The sequence below is a fragment of the Colias philodice genome, unplaced genomic scaffold (genome assembly GCF_061535455.1).
Source record: "Colias philodice isolate Cphi_HAF_F1 unplaced genomic scaffold, ilColPhil1 Martin Lab GWU primary ptg000018l_1:1-1108441, whole genome shotgun sequence".
In the NCBI taxonomy this organism is placed as follows: Eukaryota; Metazoa; Arthropoda; class Insecta; order Lepidoptera; family Pieridae; genus Colias; species Colias philodice.
Genome location: NW_028322190.1, coordinates 434,534 through 447,462, shown reverse-complemented (window position 1 = coordinate 447,462; position 12,929 = coordinate 434,534). Strand labels below are relative to the sequence as shown.

Genomic DNA, 12,929 nt, shown 5'->3' with positions numbered 1-12,929 from the left:
ACAAGAAAATAGCAGAAACCTCGAAAAATAATGGGAAGGTGTAGTAAAGAGTATCCCTTTTCATCTGAAACAGCATTAGCATTTAATTGCTTTGTGAAATGGCTGGCAATTGTACAAAACATGGACGCTATTTAATTTTGTTATGCTATAACTCTTACAGACGAGTCTTTTAAGAAACCATTGTATTCTTCAAGTATGTATAACCTATTTAAATAAATAAATAAATATTTAAGGACAATTTTCACACACGGCACGATCTGATCCCATACTAAGCTTTCGCTTGTGTTATGGAAACTAGATGGCTGATAAACATACATATATAATTTTAAATAAATACTTCCATAGATAATTAAAACCCAGACACAGAGCAAACATCTAAACGTCACACAAATATTTCCGGGTGGGAATCGAACCCACGACCTCTGGCTTGGAAGGCAGGTCCACTACCAACCAAGCCAACCGGTATGTATAAGCTGTTTACGAAGAAGAATTTTCTAATAGGCAGAAAATTCCACATAGCTGCGGTTTCTAAGCCGGGATGTACCAAGTCGAATTTTGTGAGAAAAGAAATGGGCTTGTGATGTGTGTGTATATAGACACATTCTAAGCTAGTTTCATACGGTAGTCGAATTTTCTTCATAGCCATACCAAACACATACCAAAGTGAAAAATATTTGCTTTTATGTATTTTTAATATTATAGGTATGACAAAGGTATAATTTATGCCAAAATAGTTTAACAGATTTTAATGAGAAAATTATGTGTAGTTTTTTTGACAAACTTGAAGGGGTCGGGAGATATACTAGGGAAATATTCTGGATTCTGCTTTCTTATATTATAATTAAAGGACAATAGTAGAGCAGAAAATCGTCATTACAGTTAAATTTATAATAAACACTCTATTTATCTAAAATTTGGATTAATACTCTATCATTAACTAAGTGCAAGATTTTGGTAATACATGTTGTAAATTTCGTATATAACATCTAACTGTTAAAAATTTAGAGACATTTCACCAAGTTAGAGATCGAGAGAAAATGTAGAGTCATAATGCTTCGTTTTTGTCTAATAAGATAGAGTTCCTTCTGCTTGGTTCAAAATCATACTAGAGAAAAGCCTTTCGTATAATGATTGTACCGTGATTCTGTATACCGAAAAATAAATGTATTTTAGTCAAACTTTTTCAATAAAAAATAATGAATACTTTTCACATTTATATTAAAACGTTACGTAATTCCAGTATGAAGCCGTTACAAAAAAGGCGGTTACAAAAGAAAGCTTTCAAACAAGATGAATTCACATAACACTAGGTTAATTGCGGATTCAGTTCATAGTTCATTGAAAAATTATATGAGGATGAACTCGCTCCTGAAAGGGAGCTGGAGGGGAGGGGATGGAGCGCGGGGTGGGGGGTGGAACACCGCGACGATTCCGGCAGTGTGTTTCGGACCGCCGACGCGACTACCGATCTACCGATCTACCGATTTTCGGAATTGTGCCGTATACCGTAAACGCTACTGTGTTGTGAACTGTGTGTGTAGATTGAAATGTGAGTGTCCTGTGCTTACTCTGTGGTTATGTGGTTGTTCTGGTGATCGGACATAGGTACGTGGTGAGGATGTGGGCAATCTTAAATGTTAGCTTTTATAGGATAAGAAGTATAACCTATATTTGAGAGGTGGTCACGTCTCAGTTTCGCCGTTTCAGCTCGATCCAATCTGTAGGCTTAAATTTATAATTATCTATTGTCTAGGATGAATCCTGATTATTAGAAATAATTTTGAAAGCAAATAAAGTCGCCCTAAATATTTAATTTGAACAATACATATTATTTATATCAAGAGACAAGAGATCGGTATGTAGAGTAGGTAATAGGTATATCTTGTATGACGTACTTGCAAATAGCACAGTTCATAAGGTCACATCAGTCAAAATAAAGTAATTAAAGCACTAAAACTAATATAGTAAATATTATCAAAATTAATATCAAGCAAGTAATAAATTGATACTACTTGACTTTTAATAAAAACTATGATTATGTGTAAATTTGTTTCTTGCGGATAAAAATAACTATCTTCTAAGAGCTAGGCTTAGCTGATGATTAATAGCAATTGATATTTTAAAACATAGATGACCTTTAAATCTTCGTCTCTATTCTTAAATGCATATGTATCTATTTCTAATATTCTTAAATCTTTCGTTTTTCAAGCGATAGCGAAGCGACGAAGCGACAATCAAGCGATTGTAGAGAAAATTTCAAAAATATATCAATAACCATTCCTAACATAAAGTAATCTCATCTGTTAAACGTCTTAGTGCCCGGAGGTAGAGCCTAGAGCTTACATTTTAGTTCTTGATATTTATGCCCCCAATATCGAATAATTGATTCATCAAATTGATAACAGTTATTGGACGTAGTTTTTAACATCGCTGATCGTTTTATCGTGACTCCGGGCAATAAAGGAGATTAATTACATTAATTGCACATTCATAAACCGTGATCACGTTGTTTTATCGAAATATTGAACAAGGATTTGCAATGGCGCCGCTCGTGGCTGACACGGAGAGATCCCTCGTGGGAATAGAAATCATTTGTTTATCCGATACAGTCTTTTAATTATCTTTCATTCGATACAGCCCTGAGTAATTTTAGTAGCAATGTTAATGAGACGTTTTGGGTAAATAATTACCGGCCTGTTTCCCTTTGAGTCAGTTTCGTTATTCATTAATATATTTCGCATGTAAATAACAGATTGTGTATTCATTTTGCGCGTTCAATATTGAAATAATAATTATAACAACTTTTAATATGGATATTAATATGTTTGACGACATTAAATTGATAAGCTTTTTTCCTTATTATTTGATGTTGACGAGATTTATATGAAGTTTCAAATATGAATAAACAAATAATTTAAATAGCTTAGAATTATTAATTATGTCTAAATATTGCTACATCTAGGATATATCCATACACCGTGTAAGGAAGTCAAGGGACACTTAAAGAATCTGCTTCTATAAAAAGGGAGGGGAGAGCACTTAAGCTGAGCCGTGCCTTACGATTCACGCCCGACTGACAAGTATAAGGACAATAGAAAAGAAGCCTTGTTAAGGCTGGTCAGCCTTAACAAGGCTTCTTTTCTATTCAATACAGCATCGTGTTCTTCAAATTTCTTTTAAAGTAGAGAAACGATGAATAAGTATAATTTTTTTAGTGAAAATGAATAATGACCCTTTTATTGTATAGACTCTACTAGACTTTGCATTGTTCATCTTATATCTATATATCTATGTATATCTCATACTTTTACTGTGTATTTCTTATTGTTATACGTATAAGATTTGAAAACATATAAACTTTAAAACTAACAACAATTTATTTATTTATTTACTACAGTCGAAATACCCTAATAATTAGGAGTGCAATAAAAGGCTCTTTTTGTGAATTGGTGCTCATCCAATTACGATGAAAATAAAAGCAGGACACATGGGATAGCTCGGCTCAGTAGACTGAGGTAAATTCAGTCGGGCATGATAATTCAGTGCGCAGTTTTAAGCGGTTTTATACGTTTAATGTTGCTAATAATAGGCAATTGTTTTGTCCAATAAATATATACTTAGCATTATTTTTCAACGTGAAAAGGAAAATATCTGTAAATTAGATTTGTAAGTATAAAACTTGGATACACTATGGTGCATGTAAAAACTAATAATTGTGCATAATAACTCTGTTCATTAATCTAAATACAATATACGTATAAGATCATGATATCTTTTTTATATATGTATCATCCTCAATAGAAACAAATAAAAGAGATAGAATACAATTTATGTTACCAATAAAATATTATCTATACTTAATATTATAAAGCTGAAGAGTTTGTTTGTTTGTTTGAACGCGCTAATCTCGGGAACTACTGGTCCGATTGGAAAAATTCTTTCAGTGTTAGATAGCTCATTTATCGAGGAAGGCTATAAGGCTATATATCATCCCGCTACGACTAACAGGAGTGGAGCCACGGGGGTGAAACCACGCGGAGCAGCTAGTTGTCATATATTTTGAAGAAGAAAGAGGGAAAAAGCTATCTTTTATAATAAAAATCTTATAAATATTGACTTAAACAAAATATAATGTAATGGAAAAATTGGGTCCACAACGAAGCATCCATACTAAGAGAAACCTTATTACATCTGACTAATTTGGGACTGTTTGAACATCACATAAATTATGTCAACGAATAAAAAAGCTATGGAGATTTATCACTAATTAATTTTTATAGCGGCAATTTGTATAAGGGACAAACAGGAAAATCGTTCATTAAATTAGATATGATGGTGTATTTTGAACATTAAATAAATAAATAAGCTTTATTAATCCATAACATACAGTTACAGTTTAGTTAGTTGATTACAGCTTTGGTTTCAGTTTAAGTACACTATTAGAGAAAAAAAATAGATTAAGTAGATTAGTTAAGTTATAGACCCCATACGGGTGAAAAAAAGCCTATTTTGAACATTACAAGTGAAATATAAACTTATTAGATTGTATATTCTTCTATAATTCAACTTATTGGTGATGGTTACATCTAGATAAATGATAAAATTTTGAGTTTCTGATTATAACATGAGCTATTTTCTCGTGAAAGTCTTAAAATAGATTCAGTTATTTGTGATATTGATTATATGAAATAGTCAAACAGGTAATTTAAATAAAAATCAATATATATTATTTATTCGTACATTCATTGCTTTAAAGCTATCAACATCAATATTTAGTATGAAACTATCGAAGACAATTCATTGCATACGTAGGTAATAAAAAGGCATATGAATTGTGAACCTCCTTTATGGAAAGTCGGTTGAAAATGGGATTTTAATGGATGGGAATGTGGGATAGAATGATAATGGATTAAGGAAGTGAGTCTTCGGCCTTCAATTGTCGTTCTTAATCATTTATATCTATACTTATATTATTTAAAGAGGAAAGATTTTTCATGTTTGTCCGTACCGAATAAGTTTTGAAATACTGCACTGATATTTAACCGACAAAAAAGGAAGAGGTTGTTCAATTTAATGTGTTTTTATTGAGTAGTATAAAAGTCAAAGCTGAATAATATGGGCTACATTTTTTTCAGAAACCTAGGCAGAGCCGGGGCGTGGCAATTGTTATAATATATTATATTAGTAGAACTTTTAATTGTTACTTAATATTTCTTCAGTAACATACGTTCGTATGCTGATAATAATCACTCCTGAATAATAATAATTAGCATATTTTATGCTGATTTATGCATACTTCAGCTTTTTGTGTGGTTTCGTCATGAAAATAAATATAAATTATATTGTTATGGTTGTAATTTACGTGTAATTTCTGCAATTGCAAATTATAAGGTACTTAATTAAATGCAATGGACTGCAATTAAAACACTTTGAATTGTATAATCTTCACATAAACTTACATGCATTTTATAAGGTTTAAAACAATCAAAGTAAAATATCTTAAAGTATTTGTCGTTCCACCTACAACGCAACAATTATTATTGACTAGATTTCCGCCCGCGGCTTCGCCCGCGTTTGCAAAGGAAAACCCGCATAGTTCCCGTTCCCGTGGGATTTCCGGGATAAAAACTATCCTATGTGTTAATCCAAGTTACCCTCTATATGTGTGCTGAATTTCATTGTAATCGGTTCAGTAGTTTTTACGTGAAAGAGTAACAAACATCCATCCATACATCCATACATCCTTACAAACTTTCGCCTTTATAATATATATTAGAAATATTAGAAATTAGAAATATTAGAATATTAGATTAAGATTAAGATTAAGATAATAATTGTTTGTGATTATTTATCTTGATTTGTTGTGTTAATGTTTGAACTATATTATTGTAATCTTACGATTCATCTCCACGACACCTTGAATTTAATTATTTACATAAATACATAATACGCATTTGTAATATATTTTAATCAGCAGAGTGGCTCATTCATATTCGCTCTTTCTTACCACGAATATATAATCAGCTGAAACGGTTGCTATGGTAAAATTGTCTAGCGATATTTTTTATACTAACACTCTTTATAATTTGAAAAATTCTCTTTATTTCTTTTGATTGAAAAGAAAAATCCTCATGTCTAAACCTATTGGTCTAGACGGACTTTAGGCATCAAAGGTTCATTAATTGTAATTCTTTCAATCAATGTTATAACACTTTAATCAATTTCCAAAAAGAAGCCTTTATTTTATTATATATCTCCAGTAATTGCAGGACAATTTTTCATACACATTCCCACTAAGAAGGATATATTTCGCACTCAGAATCACGTTTTCCAATAATTGCGTAAATTGTATAATTTCACAAATTGAATGGAAGTGTAACAATACGAGCAATATTTTAAAACGTGACGAAGATTACTCGGATCACTGTCAAGTAATCTACAAAAATAAATTGAAATGGTTCGCTGAGATAAGTGGTCTCGTTTCGGCTCGTCATCCGCTGCTGCTGTGGGCGCATTCATCGTGAGGATACGGTTCAATTAATTCATTATTATGGCACGTCACACCGCGCGGCGGAAACGCAACGGCGCGTAACGTATAACTTTATGTAAATGGGACACGAAAAGTCTGTGTGGTTTTAATTTTAGTGGACTAAGGGCAAGAATGGCAGCTGGTTTCATAATAATATACTCACTACTTTAACTTACTGTTGGAATACTGTAAAAGTATTCGGGTATTAGTAGTTTAGTTATAGATTGATGATTATACATTGTTAAATTATTTTATCTATATTCGGCGTTTAAAATGTTATGATATCTACTAAATTATAAAATCGGTATTAGAGGATGTTTATATTTAATGTTTGAATGCAAATATATTAATTCAATTGCAAAGCTTTACCACAAACAAACAATCCAGTCGTTCCAGTATTCCATCGAATCTAAATGTTTACAAATATCTCGATCAATCTGAAGACAAGAGTATGTTTTGCAGATTGTGGTCTGTGTTTGGATAATATTAAGCGCTTCTATTGTCCAGTGATGTCCACGAGAAATGATTCAACTCTTCAGCATTAAAAAAACGTTAACAAAACTGATGTGAAATGTATTCATAACACCCTTAATATAGAAAGCTATAGCACACTTTGACTGAATACTTTGCAAACAATTCAAATAAAAAACAAATCAGACACGATGTTATATGAAATACTTGATACGGCTTTACAAAACCGCCTTTAATTATGGCTCGCGCGTTAAGTACTAGATAAGTTGGACAATTGTACAGTTACGGTACAACTCCCCAAACACCGCACGAAACTCACTCATGCGTCAACGCCTTTTGTCTGCTGATACCTTACAATCCTATGATTTCGTGCAAACCCTCTACTTGTAATGAGAGATTTATTTTGTATTAACTTGGAGGTCGTTTGGAGGTAACTTTGTTTACGAAATGTCTCAGGTAATCGTTAGGTCTGGACGATTATAATTAATTAGCAAGCTTTTCTCGGCGAATTCAATAATTGAATTGGAATGTTTTATGCTGATGTTTATTTTAATTTTGGAGTAAATTGCGGGTTACAAATGATAATGGCCTGTGTCCATTTGTAGTGTTCAAGCAAATAATGTTGATTATATTTGACCCACTTATTTATATACGAAGAAATGTTTATACAAATCATTCTTGTTGTTGTTGTATACAAGAGAAAATATACCCATAGTAAACTAAGTTGAATTACCTGAATATACGCAAATATAGAAAAACGCATTCAACAAAAACAATTATTACTTTAGTACTACATATTATAAAAAAGAAGAAGACATAGACATAAATATTAATTAAAAACTGTATTCAATACTGCCTTTAGGATGTGTAATTTTAAAATTTACTTTCTTTTCAAACCATTACCTTACTTTTTAATTCAATATAACTTCAAAGCCGTGCATTGATTAAATTATGAATATATAAACTTTCCCATTTAAAACATAACCAAACCAAAACAAGTAGAGGAAAAATCCATTTAGAAATGTTACAAGTTGGTGCTTAATCACGTTAAAACTTTACCATCTCCTCGGGAAGTATTAAGTTATTATACCGATTTCAAGTAAGGATTTAAAATTTAGCGCTGGCGTTTAATGCTGAAATGAGTTATTATTAAATCATAAAGCTTTAAACTTAGACGTCTCATTGGAAAGCAAATATTTGTATTACAATTGTAATACAAATTCACATCCAATTGGATGTTATTGTAAATTAATGTAACTCGTGAAGCGATAGTACTTTGTTACTTGAGTGAATAGTAAAAATAGTTTAAAATAGTATTTAAAATATGGATAGTGTTTTGGCTAAATCTTCCTTTTATAATACGATTACTTGGGTGATCAATGAACATTATATATAATTATATTGTGACCGGAATATAACATAAGCTATAAAATACAATATTTTTTCCGTGAATATAGGTTGTATCATAAAGAGAACGTGGGCAACGGGCAGAGTAGCGGGAAAAAGCTAGTGAGTGTAAATATAAATACTTAAAGTGTACCTTTCTATATAGTTCTCATAAAAACACTCCAAGTCATAACATAATTGATTCTCAACCTAATTTCTATTTGTAGGTGATCGAACCAATAATGTCGTAGACGTAGCGTAGGCGGTTCGTAGAGCGTGTAGACGCTCTACGAAGGTAGCCATCTCTACGTTGCTAATGTAGATTTCATTATTAAAAATAATATTTTCGTAGCATTTTTAAGATTTCCTTTTTGATATTTAATGAAATGTCTATGGATATTAAAATATTTGGTAGCTGAAAGTTTAGTTTATTCATATTACACAATATTAACAATATTCTACTATATGTATTGAAATAGAGGATAACATGTAAAAATCAACTTCTGTATGCATGTTTGTCGATTTATAGGGAAGTGCATATTTGGTTTTATATTTAACTCATTTTAAGGTTTTATTCCAAAATTCGACGAATAATGATGACTTATGTAACAGGCAACAGCAACCCCGTAAATTCAACCCATCCATCGGGAGATTAACTTAACTATGAACTTAACCGTAATGCTTGCAGTAAATGGCATTTTACGACATCGACTTCTTTATGGCTTACCTCTTTATTGAGTCACACAAGCCCCTCGTTAAAATATTAATGGCGGGCTGCACTTAGCCAGCCAGAGGAAAAAATACTTGGCCGTTATGTGTTCGCATATAGGTTCGCATTATTTTTGATTCTTAATGGTTTACACGTGAATAATTTTGTGTACCGAAATAAAATGATAACTGGATATAGAAATTATCTTTAACCTCTCAACCACCGAGAGGCCAGATCCGACCGCGACACAATAGATTTTCTATTGTGTCTGTGATTCCGGGGACTGATGGATTAACATGCTCTTTTTTTTAACATTTCTGATTTTGCAATCATATTAGAGCATATTATTTCAAATCAGAACTAACTTAGAACTTAATAAGCTCTATTTGTATATCACTACATATTATAAAAAAAATTACTTTATCTGTCCCTATGTTCCTTTGTATGCTTTAAATCTTTAAAACTACGCAACAGATTTTGATGTGTTTTTTAGGAAGGTTTAAGTACCTATATAATTTATTAGGTTTTAGTCAAAGCGGACGAAGCCGCTGCGGTAAGCTAGTCTATCTTTAAATCACAAACTCTAACTTATAAGAGATTTTTATAATTTTTGCATTTAATTATATTAATATCATTTTGTCGTTGGATCCGCGATCTGATAAAGCTTTATATACAAGGAAATAGTGATCGCTCTGGTTAAGATGTTCGCGAAACTTTTGATAGATGGCGCAGTGTTCCTTTGGATACTTAAAAAGAAAGTATAAACTCGATAGCTTTGGTAAGTTCGTTAGAGGCGTAGTTTGAATCTTGTTTTATGATATTTCTTTCTTAGCTTTTAAAATGTTTAAAATTCATACTAATAATAAATATGAAAAAGCCTCTATATAAAATACTAGATATGCCGCGCTACACGCGCTACATATGCCGCATACTAGAGCTGCAGCGGGGAAAATCTAGTGATGTATAATCTATATTATTGTAAACTTTCATCCAAATCCGTCCACTACTTTTTCATGAAAGTGTAACAAACCTACATACATCCATCCTCACATACAGGGTGGACCAAAAGTCCGTTTAAATTTTAATCGGTAGCTGCAACAAGCAGCGACAACGGGTTGGGGCGGGAGGGGTACGTAGTGCTAGAGCGGTCTATGGGAATTCAGTACCATAGAGTCGTTCAGCGACAAGCAACGAGCATTCTGTGTGCGCGAGCACAACCGCAACAGCGATTCTTTCACGCTAGCGCAACGAAAATTTTGCGTTCATTACAACATACGGCGTAAAAATGAAGCTCCGTCAGTTCAATTGATTAGGAAATGGGTACAAAAGTTAGAGGAGACAGGTTCAAGAATGAATCAACCAAGATCCGGCCGACCTAGAACATCAAGAGACCCCGAAAACGTAGAGCGTCTAAGAGCGTCTTTTCGTGAAAATGCTGTTACAGAGAATACAGAGCGGTATATTGCCATGGTACAGGACTTTTTTACACCAGCGCTACAGGAATTCGATGGTTTTAATCAACGAACGTGGTTTCAGCAAGACGGGGCCACATGCCACACTTTAAATGACTCGCTGTTCGTGAAATTTTTGGACAAAAGGTGATCTCTAAAATATGTGACATTAACTGGCCGCCTCGTAGTCCGGACCTAGCCCAAAGGATTTCTTTCTATGGGGATACCTTAAAATTAAAGTTTTCAACAGTAATCCGGTGTCTCTTGATGAATTAAAAGTCAATATTCGAATGGAAATGAGAATTAACATTTCACGAAACACTTGTGAGGCCATCATTGAAAATTTTCGCTCCAGATTGCAGCAGTGTAAAATAGTGAAGGATCACATACGGACGATGTGATTTAAAAAAAATAAAATCCCTATTTATGTATTTTTTAAATAAATAAACAGATTTCATCTTACTTAAATAGTTTCTTCTAAATCATCGTTTGAAATGTAAACGGACTTTTGGTCCACCCTGTACTTTCGCATTTATTTGAGTAGGATGGACTATCGTGTCAAATAGAGATATTTATATCAAGCATTCATTTTAGATGATTTACTTTGAATTACAATATAAGAATAACATCCAAACAACTTATTTACTCACTACTATAGGTACACATATCGTCGAGACACTTAAGATAAAGTAACCAAAGTAGGATGGATACGATAACACGCTCGTGGCCTTCAGATTTGTTGGCACACTACAGGGCTGCCCATCATTTGGTAACAACTTAGAAATAAATTCCTTTTCATATGAATTAAATGTTATTGTATTGTACCTGAGTAAATACATTTTTATGAGCTTCTAATTATGAATATGTTTTCTGTTTGTAGATGATTGTAATTACACATTGACAATATTTATTTTTAATCTATTTCTATTAATCGTAGATTAATTGAACTTCATTTAATCAAATTTTACAAACAAACATTGTTTTGATTATATTGCACGCCTCATAAGCGAAGCGTTGAGGTGGGTACTACTGTCACTTCGCGCAAAACATCTGATTTTTCAAACTTAAAATGTCTTTATGTATCATACATTGCACTTGTATAACCTATATTAAGAAGAGCTGGAACGTCAACACATTTACACATTGCACATGTTAGGCCGGGAGATACTGACACAAAATTTCGGGTCATTTGTAACAGGATGGCGGTCTAGAGGGGTCTTAGTACGCAATGACAAAAAGAAAAATGATGGTCAGAACGCTGGTACCGGTGGACTAGTCGCGTGGGCGTTAGTCACACTCGTCGGATAAATAGCGAAAGTCCAACGATTTGTAACACAAAAATTTTAGAATTTACCGATAGCCCTTAAAAAAGATGTAGGCGGTCGCGGTAGTGTCATGCCATACTTTTACGATGTGTCTTACAAAGTTACAGTCCACCTTACCGACGTGAATGCGTTAATTTAAAAAAACAATTCAACCATTTGTACCGGGCTAACTTTTGCACAGTTAACCATCGTCGTGCAGCCATTTACTAAAATCGTCATGCCATACTTTTCGGACGATTCCAAATAGTCGCCATACCGCGGAAAATCTGCAAATTTTTGATTTTTTTTTTCTCGCCAAACGATGTGTACCTACCACCCTACATTTTTTTTCAACAACTCCTGAATGATTATAAATAGAAGTGTGATAATGCCATACCTGTGGGAGGTGACGAATGTGTATAAGATTTTTTTCTTATTGTAAGATTTTATTCGTTGTTACACCGGAAAAGTATGGCAAGACACTACCGCCTACATCTTTTTTATGGGCTATCGGTAAATTCTAAAATTTTTGGGTTACAAATCGTTTGACTTTCGCTATTTATCCGACGAGTTCGACTAACGCCCACGCGACTAGTCCGCCGGTACCAGCGTTCTGACCATCATTTTTCTTTTTGTCATTGCGTCACCCCTGTAGAACCGCCATTCTGTTACAAATGACCCGAAATTTTGTGTCAGTATCTCCCGGCCTATGTGTAGCTTTTATTTTGCAATTGTTTATAAATACAGGGTGATGTAATTGGTGTAGTACGAATATCTAAAAATCTATGAAGAATTTTGTGATACAGTAAACGGAAGAATTATAGACTATTTTACAGTATTTAATAAAATCATTTAATTTTTTGTTCATTTTCATTAGAAATGTCAATTTTACTCACCAATGTGGAAATTTGGATGATAAGGATCTTGTTAGAAAAATATGGAATAACATATGGAATAACTACAAATATAATATTTCTTAGATATCTTTACTCGACCAAAGTCAGGACAAGACTGCTCCGCAACTGCAGAAGACGTCCGTTATTTAAATCATTATCAAAACAACCATCCGTGTGTTGGGA

The 12,929-nt window shown here is 33.0% G+C and overlaps 1 protein-coding gene across 4 annotated transcripts in view; it reads left to right on the top strand.

The window, feature by feature from the left end:
- The first annotated feature begins 1,462 nt into the window (after positions 1-1,462).
- The window catches only part of LOC149474831 (zwei Ig domain protein zig-8-like), a 325,102-nt gene continuing 313,635 nt past the window's right edge, over positions 1,463-12,929 (top strand). For all 4 annotated transcript variants that reach the window (XM_089714096.1, XM_089714095.1, XM_089714093.1 and 1 more), the window contains exon 1: positions 1,463-1,605. The gene's annotated coding sequence lies outside the window, so the exon portion shown is untranslated. The remainder of the gene's footprint in view (positions 1,606-12,929) is intronic.